The sequence below is a fragment of the Oreochromis niloticus genome, unplaced genomic scaffold, assembly GCF_001858045.2.
Source record: "Oreochromis niloticus isolate F11D_XX unplaced genomic scaffold, O_niloticus_UMD_NMBU tig00006736_pilon, whole genome shotgun sequence".
NCBI classification, from domain to species: Eukaryota; Metazoa; Chordata; class Actinopteri; order Cichliformes; family Cichlidae; genus Oreochromis; species Oreochromis niloticus.
Window position 1 is genome coordinate 65,975 of NW_020328147.1, and position 15,589 is coordinate 81,563.

The 15,589-nt window shown below is 41.0% G+C and overlaps 2 long non-coding RNA genes across 3 annotated transcripts; both read right to left on the reverse strand.

Moving 5' to 3' along the window:
- Positions 1-589: 589 nt before the first annotated feature.
- On the reverse strand, positions 590-948 carry LOC112845332 (uncharacterized). Its single transcript, XR_003218151.1, has 2 exons — positions 878-948; positions 590-670 (listed from the first exon to the last, which is right to left on the reverse strand). It is a non-coding gene; the product is annotated as an uncharacterized LOC112845332 (long non-coding RNA).
- Positions 949-9,927: 8,979 nt separating this feature from the next.
- LOC109200040 (uncharacterized) lies at positions 9,928-15,363 on the reverse strand. 2 transcript variants are annotated; one of them, XR_003218148.1, is made up of 2 exons: positions 15,098-15,363; positions 9,928-10,472 (listed from the first exon to the last, which is right to left on the reverse strand). It is a non-coding gene; the product is annotated as an uncharacterized LOC109200040 (long non-coding RNA). The 2 variants fall into 2 exon arrangements; XR_003218149.1 differs by lacking the exon at positions 15,098-15,363 and adding an exon at positions 10,685-11,183.
- Between the last annotated feature and the right edge of the window lie 226 nt (positions 15,364-15,589).

Genomic DNA, 15,589 nt, shown 5'->3' on the forward strand with positions numbered 1-15,589 from the left:
GATTTTAGACTATTAAAGACTATTTTATTTACTGAAAACACCTGTCTGTTCTCCTTTCATTCTGTTCTGGACTCATTTGTTACTGGTCCCCTCACTCGCATGCCTAGACCCCTTCGGGTGGGACGTAACAGTTGACATCTCTTGATTTTCCCATTTCAAAGAAACAGGCTCTGTGTTTTGCCTTATATGCATCCACAGGTGTGCCACCAATTTACTCACATGGACTCTACTAACCTATCAGAAGCTTCTTCAGCTCAGAAAGGAATCGTCTGGAGTTTTCTTATTAATTAAAGACGCAATAAACTTAGTGTATCTGTACTCCTAAATTTGATGAAAGTGATAAAAAAAATAGACAGCTCTCTCTTCATTGTGACATTTAACAAATTCAAAAGATATTTCAATATTTATTTATCCAAAACAAAACAAGTTTACTCTAAATTGATGTTGTACAGTAAAAAAAGTGTATGTAAATATCTGGTTTCAACTGTGAATATACTGCCGTGTATTGAAATCCCTCTTGTTTTGCATAGAAATATACTGAACAACATACAAAGCATAATATATAAAATGACATCTACCAGAGTTTTTTCTTTGAAAGGAGTCCCTTATGTCCATTCTTGTATATCAGTACATTACTGAAACCGATTTATTTAGCCGTGGAGGGTAACAACTGAAAATATGAAATAAACATACATGTAAGCTAAGACTCTCTAAAGAAACAGCATTGTTGTTGTTCGGCTTTTCATTTGGCCATTTGTTGATTCACTTGAAGAGCAAGTAACGTAACATGGGTCAAGTGATCAGTTTGATATCAATCTTTTGTGAAACACCGTCATATTTACATTATTTGTACAGTACGAATGATTTGCTTTGGTACCTGGTCAAACTTCAGTTCTCCTCTGTCTGCCTGGCTGCGTTTCTCCAACAGCGCACTTGCAGGCAGCAGCTGCCCCCGCCCCCTCGCTCAGTGCTTAGTGTTTGAGCTCGGATCATACCAATATTAGGGGGGATTTACGCACAGTCGTAAATTCCCACAGTGTGCACTATGTGCTTCGAATATTGTGTGTAGTTTTTTGTTTTATACAGTTGTTAGCCAGGCATCTAACTATGAAAAAAATTACACTCCAAAAGACCCCGGGCTTCTGATAAAACAACCCGGGCTTCAGCCCAGTAAGCCCCCCCCCGCTCCGCCACTGCATTCTGTCCAATTTAATTCTGGATAAAAGCAGTGGACAGATGGGCTGAATGAGAATGCCATCCATGGCCCAGCCCCACCAGCATGACTAAAATCCTTGATTTAGTCATTCGTCTTAATGATTACTTGATATTAGGAATTCACGGACAAGTGGTTCATTATGTGCTATCTTGACAGCAACTTGAAATGGTACAGTGAACATTCCTTAAGTCTGAGTATAAATAAAATCAGAGACGGTGAGATAAAGAGACACGGTGAAACGCACAGACTGTAGTTACGCACTGGATGATTGGGCAAAAGAAGATAAAACCGACTGAAATCTTATAGAAGATTTAATTACGTAAAACGGTGCGACGAGGCAGACGAGGGGAATACGTTTTGCGGTGAAAGTGCGCGGTGGAAAAACTGTATTAATTAAATCCCTTCAGCAGAAACGGAGATAAACAAAGTAAATTCTCCCGACGCAAAGAATGGAAACAAAGCACTTGTTTCCCGCTTTTGGCGTGGATGCCAGTCACTGTAATGAGGGCGTTTTTAACCATTTCGACAAGATAAGCAGAGGAAGCAAAGGACGGTGGGGAAAAAAGCAGCTGCTGTTGATTGGCCCCGGCAGCCCCCACAGGGTTAAACTGCTATGTGGCAGTGCAGGGCTGCAGTTTTAACACAAAGCAGTTGGCAGCACAGAATGTATTTTGGCACATTCGGGCTCATCCGTCTTCACTTAGCAGGAAGGTGGTAGTAATGCTGTGGTAGATTTGCTAGAAGTTATTCTAAAGCAGCTCCGTGTTGTGTCATAGTCGGCCGTAGACGTGCCAGCGGCTCTAATGGCATTTTAGTGTTTGTCTCTGCGTGTGTTTGAGTGTTTGTAGCATCTAATCTGCTGCAAATTTGACACAACTAACACTCTTGTTTCCATCTCGCTCCAACGGTGATAGTGGGAGGCGTGGTGGGCGCCCTGTTCGCTGCCTCCTGGTGATGCTGCTGGTGTACAGGATGAAGAAGAAGGACAAGGGCAGCTACACGCTGGAGGAACCAAAACAGGCCACCGTCACCTACCAGAAACCGGACAAGCAGGAGGAGTTTTATGCTTTATATGTAAATATCAGCGTATCCTTTCTGGCGTCACTAACCATCTACATGACCATGAAGAGTTTTTATCCATCACATCACGTCATCCCTTTAGATGAGCTGTGCTCTTGTCACACACACACACGTACGCACGCACGCACACACACACCAAACACACAACAGCTGAAATAAAACTCGCAGCGCACTGAAACACACCGCGCCGACATTAAGTAGACTGTAAATCATATCACACGAGCGCATATCGAATCCCTCGTCGTCGTTGTCACCATCATCATCGCCATCATCATCGTCGTCATAGTGATAGTCATCATTTGTGATTTCCAGCAAGATCAGGTGGTTTCAATGTTATTGATTAGTTATTGATCAGTTGCCGGTTGGTTTAAAGTTTGGTCTGTTTGTGTAAAAGCACAACTCCACGTCCCACCATCATCCAATAAACCCCCTCCACCCCACCCCACCCCTCTCACACACACACATAAATGCACACACCCTTTTGCATGCCTCACCTTATGATTTTTTTTTCTCTTCCACTCTGTTCCAAATAAAAAACCTGATTGGGTAAATGTGTCCTCTCCTGTCTTCTTTTAAACTGAAATAGATTAAAAAAAAAAACTGTCTCTTTTCCTCTCAAGAATTTGTGACTAATGACACAAACAACCAAGGAACTACATAACTGTGTGACATTAAAATTGTGCAATTCATTCCTTTGCTGTCTTTTTGATGGGTAATGATCTAGAATCTCACAACAGCAGTGGTTCTCAACCTGAGGTTTATTAAAGGTCAATGACCCATAGTCAAGAGACACAAAAATAACCTGCTATAAATGGATAAATCTATGCTGTAATAATAAAAAATGCAGATGGGACAAAACTATGGCAACAACACATGAATACACTCACTAACTGATTCATGAGGTACATCTTGCTAGTACCAGACCTCCTTCTGCCTTCAGAGATGCTTAAGTCTTTGTGACATAGATTCTGCAAAGTCATCAGCTCATACTGACAAAATAGCATCACACAGCACATCCATGATGTCTCCTGTTCGACCATTACCCAAAGGTGCTCTCTGCATTGAGATTTTGGTGACTATGGCGGTCGTTTGATTACAGTCGTGTTCAAGAAACCAGTTTGAGATAATCTAAGATTTGTGACATGGTGTGTTATCCTGTTGAAAGCAGATGGTACACCATGGTTATAATGGGATGAACAAGGTGTTGCTGTATTGTTGCTCTTTATTGTAGATAAATGTAGGTTATAGGTTATCCAATGCTCATTTAGTACTGAAGAGGTCCAAAGTGTTCCAAGAAAATATCCCCCACCCCATTACACCACCAACAACCTGAACCACTAATACAAGGCAGGATGGATTTGTGCTTTCATGTTGTTTACGTCCTTGACCCCCTGCCTTCAGATCTTAGTAAAATATGCATGAGGGTCAATTTAAGATTAGGAAGAAACCACTTCAGTTAGTGGAGAAGATTGAGAACGCTCTCTTACAGTAAATAAGAAACTATAGGCCACTGGGCTTATAGTTGTGACTGGAAATGGTGACACAGCTAGCCTTAATGTTTGCACACCAGCACCTGTAAAGTTCACAAACTATTACGTTGTGTATATGTATTAAAAATACAAGTTACAGAGTGTAAAAACAACCAGTAGTAGTTTCAGGGGTACTCTTCTTGGTCAGGTTCGTTAGTTTTAAAGGTGCATACAGGTGAACTTTCTTACCACCCCCCACTTTCTTAGATATTGTACTTTAGCTGTGCTAATTTGCTAACAAACGCACCATTAATCAAATCACCAAAACTAATTAACATTCAATGAACCAGGGAATTTCCCAGTCCCTCGGGGTCGAGGTAATCCAGCCTTGGTTTTATATGTAATAATGCATCTTCCCTCATAAGCAAACACTCTGCACATTCCACAATCAGCAAGTCTGCTTTCAGTTAATGAAGTATTTTAAATGCACATCACATCAAAAAGGTTTAGGGTTGAATCGGCTCTTCCGGTGAGGCGTTTGTGACACTTTGGGGCGGTTTGTGACTGTATGGCTTCCCTCCTTTCGTCCAGTTTTCTTTCACCACCTATAAATTGGGCCGCAGATTTGTGCCCGCCTCTCGCTCATTGTAGGCTAGGACAGGCTGCCATCAAATGTACCTGCTACTTGGAAAAGTCTTTCAGAAGATGTAATTATAAACTTTTAACTGTTCGGCGCAGCTAATTCTGATTCTACCAGAGTAATGTTTAAGTGTTTTGACCTCATTATTAGTGCCCTCTCCTCCTCTGATCCAGGTTTATAGATTTCCCAACCCTTCACTTCCATCTCAATGCGGTCTGCAGCTTGTAGTGCTCACAGCGGTTACAAACTGCTCTTTCTTCTGGTTACAGTGAACACTGTCACTGTAGTCTGTGGATTACCCACCAAGACAATGTTGCTCGAAAGACGGGCTACCGTTGAATTATTTAGATGTAATTCTTTTCTACATTGTGGGCCGGGCACATGAAGTTCCATTTGTATCCATTTTGCTGCAGGAGATGCATAAAAATCCCAAATAATCCCCTCAAACCAGGAAGCTTAAATGAGTTTATTGTGATCACATGTAGTGTTGTAATGTGGGTGAACTTTTCCTTTAATATCTTGGTCTTAAATGTGACTCAGCTCCCTTGGCGGCAGAAGATTGTTCAAACTTGAGGTCCAGGCTTTATTCTTGAGTCCACTCATGACTCAGCAGCGAAACACTTGAAACAGGAGATGAATATATTTCAGTAACATGCATTTAAAGGCGCTTGCATGCAGACACAAAGTCTGCCTCCATGTTATCACACACCAGCCAGCATTAGCTCGGCCTGTGTGCCATTCTTTTCGACCCGCTGACACTAGAGGCAGCTCTCCTCTCTTCTGTGCTTAATCTAAGAGAGATGCTGTATTTGTATTTGCATGATCACAGCTTCTTAGCACCTCATTTACACTTGTTTAACTCTGTGGGCCCACAACGGAGAAACAGACAGAGATGTTATTTTTCTTAAGTCAACACATAAAAATATCCTTTTTTCCCCCTTCCCTCTTCACTGAAAGTTAAACTGTCTGTGGGGATTTGTGAGTACAAACTAACACACAGGAAAGGAGATTATTCCTGCTCTTCAAGCATGAGACCAGATGAGACCAAGGTCACCCGATGTGAAGGAGTAGTGGGTTTGCAGCTGGCCATCATCCAGCAAAGCTCACAAACTGTTCTGGCCTTGGAGAGCGGGCTGCTGATGAGGAAATATGCCTCTGCACAGAGGCTGAGTGCTCCTTGTGTGAGCCTCCTGTGGGAGGGGTGGAACAGCCGAGCCAAAGCTGCACAATACAGTTGGGGTTGAATGAAGCAGGCTGATGTGCCTGGGGTCCAACCAGTACCCCATCTGCTGGGTAACAGAGGAACAACCATGGCAGAGACAACCTGATTTACTACCCAGTTTTAACCTGGTTATTTTCAGCTGTAATTTTACATACTACAAAAATACAGATAGCAGGCTGTGGTGCGTTTGTGTCTGATTTTACAATGGCTTATTTTTTTAGACCTTTGTGGAATAAGAAGCTCAAGGGATCAGGGCTGTTTATCCTCAACTAACAGTCTGTAGGGTTGGGTTAACCATGAGGAGTCCCAGCGTAGATTACATGATTATTAATTTAAGCTGAAAAAAAATAAAACATCTTTCAGATACATTTGCAAATGCTGACAATGTGTAGCAGCGACATGTGTCTTTATTGCACGGGATCTCAAACTAAAAACTACATATGGTTCCCCCGCAAAGCCACGGCTTTAGTTTTCCTGCATTTAGAGTTTAGTATGTTAAGAGGTGTAACAAATCTGCATCTAAACTACAGCGCCTTGGTGATTATATTAAAACATTCATTTTGTCTTTATGATCTAGTTTAAATAAGCTACATGATACACAGAATGATTTTGTTTTAGACGTCCCATCTAACCTACTACAGCAAAAATATTTCAAGTAATCCCAGAAATCACTTTTATCAACATACTATACATATAATAATAATTACCTATTTCATATTGAGGAAAGGCATAGTTTGTGATCTGAGGAATTACGTTCATAAAAAAGAAAATGGGAAAAACATTATACAGCTGTTAGCTGTGCAGTAAACCTCAAGCTGCTTAAGGTGCAGTGATTTATATAGATGCAATACAGTATATAAGGGAAAAACAGAGTTTGTACAATACTAATGAGCTTGAAAGTCGGTATTTGTTCAGACCGCTATCATTCTTCAACACAACCTGAACTCCTGATAGCATTGCATTGTGTGTTTTTCTATCCAGGTTTGATTTTACAGCATTGACAGTGTGTTTGGCATCATTGTCACGCTGAAAAATGAAGCTGGTGCCATTCAGATGCTTTCCAGATGGTATTGCATGGTGAATCAAATTCTGACAGCACTTTTCTGTGTTCATAATTACATTAATTTTGAAAAGAGGTTCAACACCACTCGCGTGATTCATCATTAGAGTAGCACAATGGGGCTGGTTAGGCGCTGTTGCCCCAGCAAGAAGGTCCTGGGTTCAAATCCAAATTGAACCTGGCTGGAGCATTTCTGTGTGGAGCTTGCATGTTCTCTACAGGTATTCTGGCTTCATCCCACAGTCCAAAGACATGCAGTTAGTGGGGTTAGGTTAACTGGTGATTCTAAATTGGCATTAAGTGTGAATGTGAATGGTTTTCTGCCAGTGTGTCTACTACACACTGGCAGAAAACCATTCACATTCACACTTAATGCCTATTACTCTGTGGCAGCCGTGATATGCTCCAGGCCCCCTGTGAACCTGAATTGAATAGGTGGAAGGATAAGTGGCCTTCCCTTTCACTGAGACCATTTTTGATGAAACTTCAATAAACAGTAGATGGATCAACTGAAAGCCCAGATGTATCTCTCGGGTCCTGTTTCAGCTGTTTGCTAGATTGGTAATTCACATGTTGGCAATGCTAATGATGTTGGTGATGATGGTGATGGTCGCGGTGAATGTAATCACAGATTATCCTCTATAGACTGGTTTGATGCAATTGGTGATATTGATGCCCTCTGCTGGGCATTTTGACATTGATGAGCTTCTTTCACACTCTGTAGACTGGTATGACACAACTGACAGTGTTAATGTTGCTCCTTCTGCTGGTCATATACAGATTTTGACATTTGATGACATCCTATCGCCCCTTACTGGGCATTCTGATACAGTTGGCAGTCTTGATGCAGCCCCCTCTGCTGGTCATATTGAGATTTTGACATTTAATGGCCTCCAATCGCCCCTTACTGACCATTCTTATGCAATTGATAATCTTGATGCAGCCCTCTCTGTTGGGCATTTTGAGATTGATGAGCTTCCACCTTCTAGTGATGGTTTTGATGCAGCTGTTGCTGTAGATTACGTGAAAGAAAGTCACACTGTGCAGATTGGTGGTGGTAGCGGTGGGATTAGGACTAGGGACATGTCTCATTTTAATTCCAGAGAACTGCGGCAACTGATGTACAATGCGTGTTACAATCACCTTGCCGCATGTGACAGTATAAAATACTGTGAAACATGCGGCAAGGTATACAGGAAGTCAGACAAAGCAGAACACAAATGTACCCCGTGTGTGTACACTCTGTGGAGAGCACTTGGTGGACAGTGGCATGGCTCATGAGTGTTTCATTCAACCTGCTGAAATGAAAAAACCTCATGAAAATTACATAATATATGATTTTGAGAACCAGTATCACGACGGAAAGCATGAGGCAGTTTTTTTGTGTGCGATGGATATTCATGGGAAGAAATTCTGTTTCAACACGTTAAAGTGTGTGGCTGCATTTGTCGAACACTACAGAAGGCCTAAATTCCGTGGCTATACATTTATAGCCCATAATTCTTCGGGTTTTGACAGCTATATTCTCTTGGAATACCTCGTTAAAAAAGGTATTGCTCCGCGTGTAACAATGAGAGGGAGTTGTGTCGTTCTAATGTATGACAAATCCTATGATCAGAGATGGATAGACTCATTTAGCTTTCTGCCCATGCGTCTGGCCAAAACACCTTCTGCCTTGGGATTCCAGGACCTTGAAAAAGGCTTCTTCCCACACACATTTAACACAAGGGCTAACGAATTCTATGTAGGCCCTTATCCTGCCCCATCTTTTTACAGGTATGATAAAATGCCTGAAAGTGAAAAGGAGAAAAATATGGCAAGGTACAAGCCTGCCTGCAAGAAACCATTTGATTTACAGGCAGAAATGCATAAGTACTGCATTAATGATGGCGAGGTGTTGAGAATGGCTTGTAAAATATACCGTGAGACCTCTGAACTCTGTGGGGTCGATTCTCCATGCGAACAAACATGCCATCTTGCGAGCTGATTACAGACCCTGACTGATGAGCTCAATGATGGCAGGTCTGGAGAGGATGATCCCATTACCGAGTTTGTCTCTGGAGGTCCAAAATGCTATGCTTATTACGCAAAACAGGGCAAGACTCAGGTTAAGTGTAAAGGTGTAACACTCATTGATGTTAAGTCTAAAGTTGTTACCCACGAATCATTGAAAGGCTTAGTCCGGGCATTTGTTGACAACAGGGATGCGCATTTAGTTGCAGAGTCCGACACCATCAAACGCAATATGAAGAGGTTTCATCTTGGGAATGAAACAGTTGTAAAAGAAATTTCAGGTGGTCTATAACAAGAGAAGGGTGCTGCCTGACTATACAACACTCCCTTATGGATACTGATCAGGATCAAGCCTTAGATGGGAGGCTCCAGCACCCTTTTAGTTTAGTTATTAGTGGACCGAGTAATTGCGGAAAGACTTTCCTTGTCAAAAGCATCATTGAAAAGGCATCTACCATTATTTCAACCAAAATTGATAATATTGTTTAGATCTATTCTTGCTGGCAGCCTTTATACCAGGGGTGTCAAACATATGGCCCGTGGGCCGGAACCGGCCCGTCAGGGGGTTTAGTCCGGCCCGGGGATAAATTTGCATTATTAAAAAAAAGAATAAACTTCATTTTCTTTAAAATCTTCAGTTCCTATGTTGTTCGCTAGGGGCGCTGTGTTTTAGTCAGTTCAATCGCTTTACCCGCTTTTTCTCTTGGAACGGGCACCCTCATCAGCGAAATGTCTTTGTCAAAAAAGAGAAAAGTGGACACAGAGTGTCGGATTTTTCAAGAAAAATGGACTTCCTATATGTTCACGGAGGTGAATGGGAAACCCGTGTGCCTAGTGTACATGCGGCAAGTTTCGGTGCTTAAGGAGTACAATATTCGGCGCCACTATGAAACTCAACATGGTAAAAAATACAACAGCTTGCACGGAGAACTGAGAAAACAGAAGGTAAATGAAATGTTGGTTGGTCTGAGGAAACAGCAATCTGTTTTCACCCGGAGCCGAGAGGTCAGTGATGCTGCGGTGAAAGCCAGCTACGTAATTGCTAGCCAAGTAGCATTAGCATCAAAGCCGTACTCTGAGGGGGAGTTCGTCAAAAACTGCATGCTGAAGGCTGCTGAAATTGTGTGTCCTGAGAAGCGACAAGCTTTTGCCAATATTAGCTTGACGAGAAATACCGTGGCAGACAGGATTTCGGAACAAGCGGCAGATTTGGACAGCCAACTGAAACGCAAAGTGGAGTCATTTCTGGCATTTTCTGTTGCAAGTGATGAGAGTACTGATATTACAGACGTCGCTCAACTGGCCATATTCATTCGTGGAGTTGATGATACTTTGACTTTCTCGAGTTGGTGCCTATGACCGACACCACAACAGCTGAGGACATTTTCCACTCCATAGTTGGAGCACTGGACAGGGTTGGGGTGGACTGGTCCCGCGCCGTAAGCCTGGCCACTGATGGTGCACCGTCAATGATCGGGAAAAAAGCAGGTGTTGTGACCAAGTTCAGAGAGAAAGTACAAGCCGCAAATAGAGGGGGTAATTTTTGGACATTTCATTGCATTTTGCATCAGGAGGCATTATGCTGCAAGTCCTTAAAAATGGATCACGTCATGGAGGTGGTTGTCCGAACTGTTAATTTCATCTGAGCCAGAGGTCTCAATCATCGTCAGTTTGACAGCCTTCTCAATGACTGTAACATTACCCATGGTCTGCCATACCACACTGAAGTAAAATGGTTAAGCAGAGGTGCTGTGCTGAAGCGCTTCTTTGATCTACGTGGAGAAATCGGACAATTTATGGAGAAAAAAGGAAAACCTGTTAAGGAATTACAGTGCCCACTTTGGCTGCAGGACCTTGCATTTATGGTTGATATTACAGAGCACTTGAATAATCTTAACAGAATGTTGCAGGGACGCAAAAAAATAAAAAAAATAATTGTAACACAGTATTATGACAGCATACATGCATTCAAGTTAAAGCTCACGTTATGGGAGACGCAGATAGCAAGCGGAGACCCTGCTCATTTTCCCTGTCTCCGAGATGCGTGCACAGCAAGTGTTAATCCTGACGTGAAACAGTACAAAGACAAGATTTCAGGGTTGCTGAGGGAATTTGAGAAACGATTTCAGGTCTTTAGCAACTCGAGACAGAATTCGCAGTTTTTCGCTCACCATTCACAGTCAGAGCTTCTGATGTGCCTGTTGACATGCAACTTGAAATCATTGATTTGCAGTGTGATGTAGAATTGAAGGACAAATTTGCCTCTGTGTGCTTGGACACATTTTACAAGTATCTCCTACTACGCTATCTTAAATTGACAGCACTGGCTGCAAAAATGTTGTCCATGTTTGGGACTACCTACCTTTGTGAGCAAGTTTTCTCACTCATGACCATTAATAAAACAAAGCTACGCTCAAAGCTCACACATAAGCACTTAAATGAGATTCTGAAACTGGCTGCTACTCAGGATATGATGCCTGATATTGATGCACTTGTGCAGGCTAACAGATGCCAAGTTTCAGGGGCAAATACTGAGCAAGACTAAATTCTATGGAATGCTGCTTTGAACGTTGCACTATAAAATAAACAAATGTGAATATTTGCTCTAGTAATTACTGTGAAAGTCAGTGGTAGTCAGAAACAGATTTACAAGAGAAGACTATTGTTAAGTAAAATATGTCTTATGCATGCCACATATGTTATCTATGTGAGTTTTTGTTTTGTTTTGTTTACATTTTATGCATTAACAAGGAAGGGGCCAAATTTACTTCATCAAATGTCTGTTTAAAACAGCTACCACTTAAGATTTCAAGTGTGTGGCCTCAATTTATGTGTTCAGAATTGCTTCCTAGATGTGGAAAATGGATTTTAAATTCATTCATTTCTAAATTTAGATGTGTTTGATGTATTTTAACATGCAGGGCAGTGTTTTTAAGTTCCACAAAACTGTTTGTTGACTAAATGTTTTAAAACATTGTACAATCACTATGATCAGATTTTTATGTATAATGCACTTAAATAAATGTTAAACTGAGTAAAAGTGTAAAAAGGACAATTCTTCTTTGCACTAATACAAAGAAAAAAAGTGGACTTACTGTTAGTTCTATGTAATTTTGGAATGAGTTTACTGGTCTGGCCCCCTTGAGATCAGATTAAGCTGTATGCGGCCCCCAGACCAAAATAAGTTTGACACCCCTGCTTTATACGATCAACTTCTTCAGATAAGAAAAATCACCTTTGTGAATGGTATACTGGAATCTCTGAGTGACAATGTCCTTTTACCTCCGGATAAGAACAACTTGCTCATTATCGAAGTGATGAATACTGCGTCTAATAGCATAGAAGTTCAAAATGTGTTCATACAATACGTTCATCATAGGAACTTGAGCAGCATGTACTTAGTTCAGAATTTGTTTATGCAGGGAAAATCCAGTAAGACAATTTCATTGAATACTAATTATTTGATTCTGTTTAACAACCCTAGAGATAAATACCAAATTTTCAGTTTTAGGTAGAAAGATGTTTCCAGGTAATACAAAATACTTCTTAGAAGCTTTTAATGATGCCACATCTACCCCATATGGGTATCTTCTAATCGACTATAAATATAAGACGTCTGACTATTTAAGACTCTGAACCAATTTGTTGTCGGATCATTAAGTTGTTTATATCCCCAAAAAACGGCTAAAGAGGTTATTAAAAAAAAAAAAAAAAAAAGGGATACGTATTCACGGATGCGGAGAAACATTGCACTGTTGGAGTTGTTGTAAAAATCCCCACCCAGCATACGGAGGAATATTATTTGTAATCCAAGCATGGATTTTATTAACCCTTTAAGACCTACCATAGAGCCAAGTCCGCCAGACCTTACTTTATATTTTACATGCTGTAGTGCCATGTTTGGGAGCATTTCAAGTTGCTATACATCAATACAACTCTTATAGCCCAAAGTTTAATGATATGTATGCAGTAAGTCCATAGTAACTACATAAATTGCAAAAAGTGCAATAAACTGCAAAAAAATTGAAAATGGTTTGTTTTTTTACATACTTTTCTACTTAGAGAAATTTAAGAGGTTTATTCCTCAAAACTTTAAATACAAAAAAGTTGCAAAAATAGTTTACAACAAGAAATTTATTTTGAGTGTCTTCATAGTTTTGTTTTTGAGATACATCAATTTTTATATACTGCAGAAAAAATGAAAATAAATCCTATAATGCAAATTTGCAAAGAAAACAGCATGTGCATCAAAATAAACTATTTAAAGCAGTGCAATTTGAGTTCTAAGCATCCCAGAAACTATTCAGAAAAGGATGGAGTCTAACATGACTTTTAAAAACACCAGTATAGGCTTATAAGGCCTATAAGTAAAAAACTACATTTTCTGCAAAAATGACATCACTTCCGGTTTCGGGAAGGTAATGGCGGACATGCGATAGTTCGTGCTGATGTCTATTTCAATGTAGGAAGTGTTCTGAACAGCTTATTGGATCGGCAAAGCATGTTTCTGGAATATAATTTTATATGACAGGCTCCGTCAGGCATGTATCACAAAACGAGCTAGACACAGCTATGGTTGAAGTGCTGCAGCTGCCAGATTTGGTATGAGAAGGCTAAAAAGTATTCTGCCATTCTTCAGAGATACCTTTCACTTGTGAAACAAGGCATGAGTGAAAAAAAAAATGTGCTAACACTATCTTTGCCTTCTGAAACTGGTCAGAATGCATCTGACCGTCAAAGCAATGTTGGCGGCGACAGACAAAGACCTGTTTGTGGATGAGATTGTCTCCTATATGGCAAAAAGGAGCAGAAAAAATGCAGAGCTTATTTTAACAGCGCTCACTTGTGTGTCGGGTGTTTCTTGGAATGATAGGGGCGAGATTATTATTGACAATCAGAGGTTCGCATCTCTATGATTTGATCAAAGTGCAACGGCAACACGTAGAGCAACAGATGTTTCATGGCCTGCAGGGTGGCCAGCATTTTTAAAAACACTCACCCGCTTAAATGTTCCCCTGTCTGCTTTTCCTAACACTGAGGTGAGGAGGACTATTAGCCAGTATAAAGATGACACTCGCGACCCAAGTTTTGAAACAAATGGCTTGCACAAGACAGATAAGAAGCGGTCTCTAAATGATCAGAGCTTTTTTACCACACATAAAAAAAAATCAAGGCAGAGTAGAAGCGGGTGGATAGATTTTTATTGAATTTTAAATCATGGTTTTTTTTCTTATTGTTAAAAAAGATCATTTACCCTTATGTTTTTCCCTTTTTATTTACTACTTTGAATTGTGTTTTTTTCTTACCTATGTGTATATTGTTTTGTTAAACATATGACAGTTTTACCCTTTTCTATTTGTTACTTCTTGAACTTTATGTTGCTGTTTTAAAGGTTGTGGTATTACTAAATAAGGTTTTTAACAATAGGTGAAAATAAATATCAGATGAAGCAATATTTTCTTTGTCATCTTTTGGTATCTATGTACAGTGACAGGGTAAATGTGCGAGGAGACGGAGCCGAGGGGATGAACCGGAGCGGAGGTATGCGGGAGGATAGGTGGCGCACCGGAGCGACCTGAGGATGAGGGACAAACTGTCACGGACTGCCGGGGCAGACCGTGTGGAGAGTGTGTGGAGGACTCAGGTGCGGACACAGGCGAGGACAAGAAACTGAGTTCGAACGAAAAGCGAGCCTTTATTGTGGCTGGTGACAAGGAGTGAAAACAAGGCAGAAGCGCAGTGACAAAACTAAACTGGGAAAGTGATACTAGGATAAACTAGGAAGACACAGGAAACCATAACTATGAATACAAAGGCTGGCTAAGACAACATGGAGGGTGGGAACACAGACGATGCGACACTGAACACAGCAAGACTGAGGACTAAATACACACATGAGGCGATCAGGGGAAGTGGAGACACATGAGAACACAGCTGACTAGAATGGAACATAATGACAATACAGGGGAGAGTAACACTAACTACAATGAACAAAGAACACCAGACTCTTCCAAAATAAAACAGGAAACACGCAGACATAGACATGGAAATGAAACATGGCATGAACTTAACATAATTGCATAGACATGAAACGTAGACACAGAACCAGGGAGACTGAGTACAGGGGAAGATGGCAGAAATAACTACAAGAACTTGACAACATAAGACACACAGACATAACACACATGAAGGGCAAGAGAGACTAAACACAAGGGTAATATAATTACAAATGGGCTGGAATAACTTAATGAACCTAAACAAACAATAAACATCCAAATAAACTAAAACTCAAAACACTGGGTCGCATGACCCAGGACCATGACACCAACAGAGTTAGGAGATAACGTTGAAAGTCGAGAGTTAAACTTAGGTGAACGGGTAGAGTTGGAGAGCTTACTTGAAACACAGAAAGATGGGTATGGGCAGTGGTCACAGGCTGGTGCGAGGTAAATCTCTGTCACAAATCCGAGGAGGCCAACACAAAACGAAACAGGCAGGCGAGCAGGCGGCGAGACAGGCACTTGTGGAAGCGACAATACTCCGACACCTGACGTCCGTCACACAGCTCCATAAATGCTCCAACTGATGATGTCCGATGCGCTGCAGGTGTGCCGGAATGCCATCAAGCACTGCCCCGCCTACCTGTGCCGAGAAGGGAAACAAAACCCAGGAACAACAACACACGTTCCCACCAACTCCTAATACATACAGTTAAGCCCATAATTATTCATACCCCTGGCAAATTTTGACTTAAAGTTACTTTTATTCAACTAGCAAGTTATTTTTTGACTGGAAATGACACAGGCGTCTCACAAAAGATATAAGATGATGTACAAGACGCATCATTGTGGAAAAAAATATTTCTCAGCTTTTATTTACATTTGAGCAA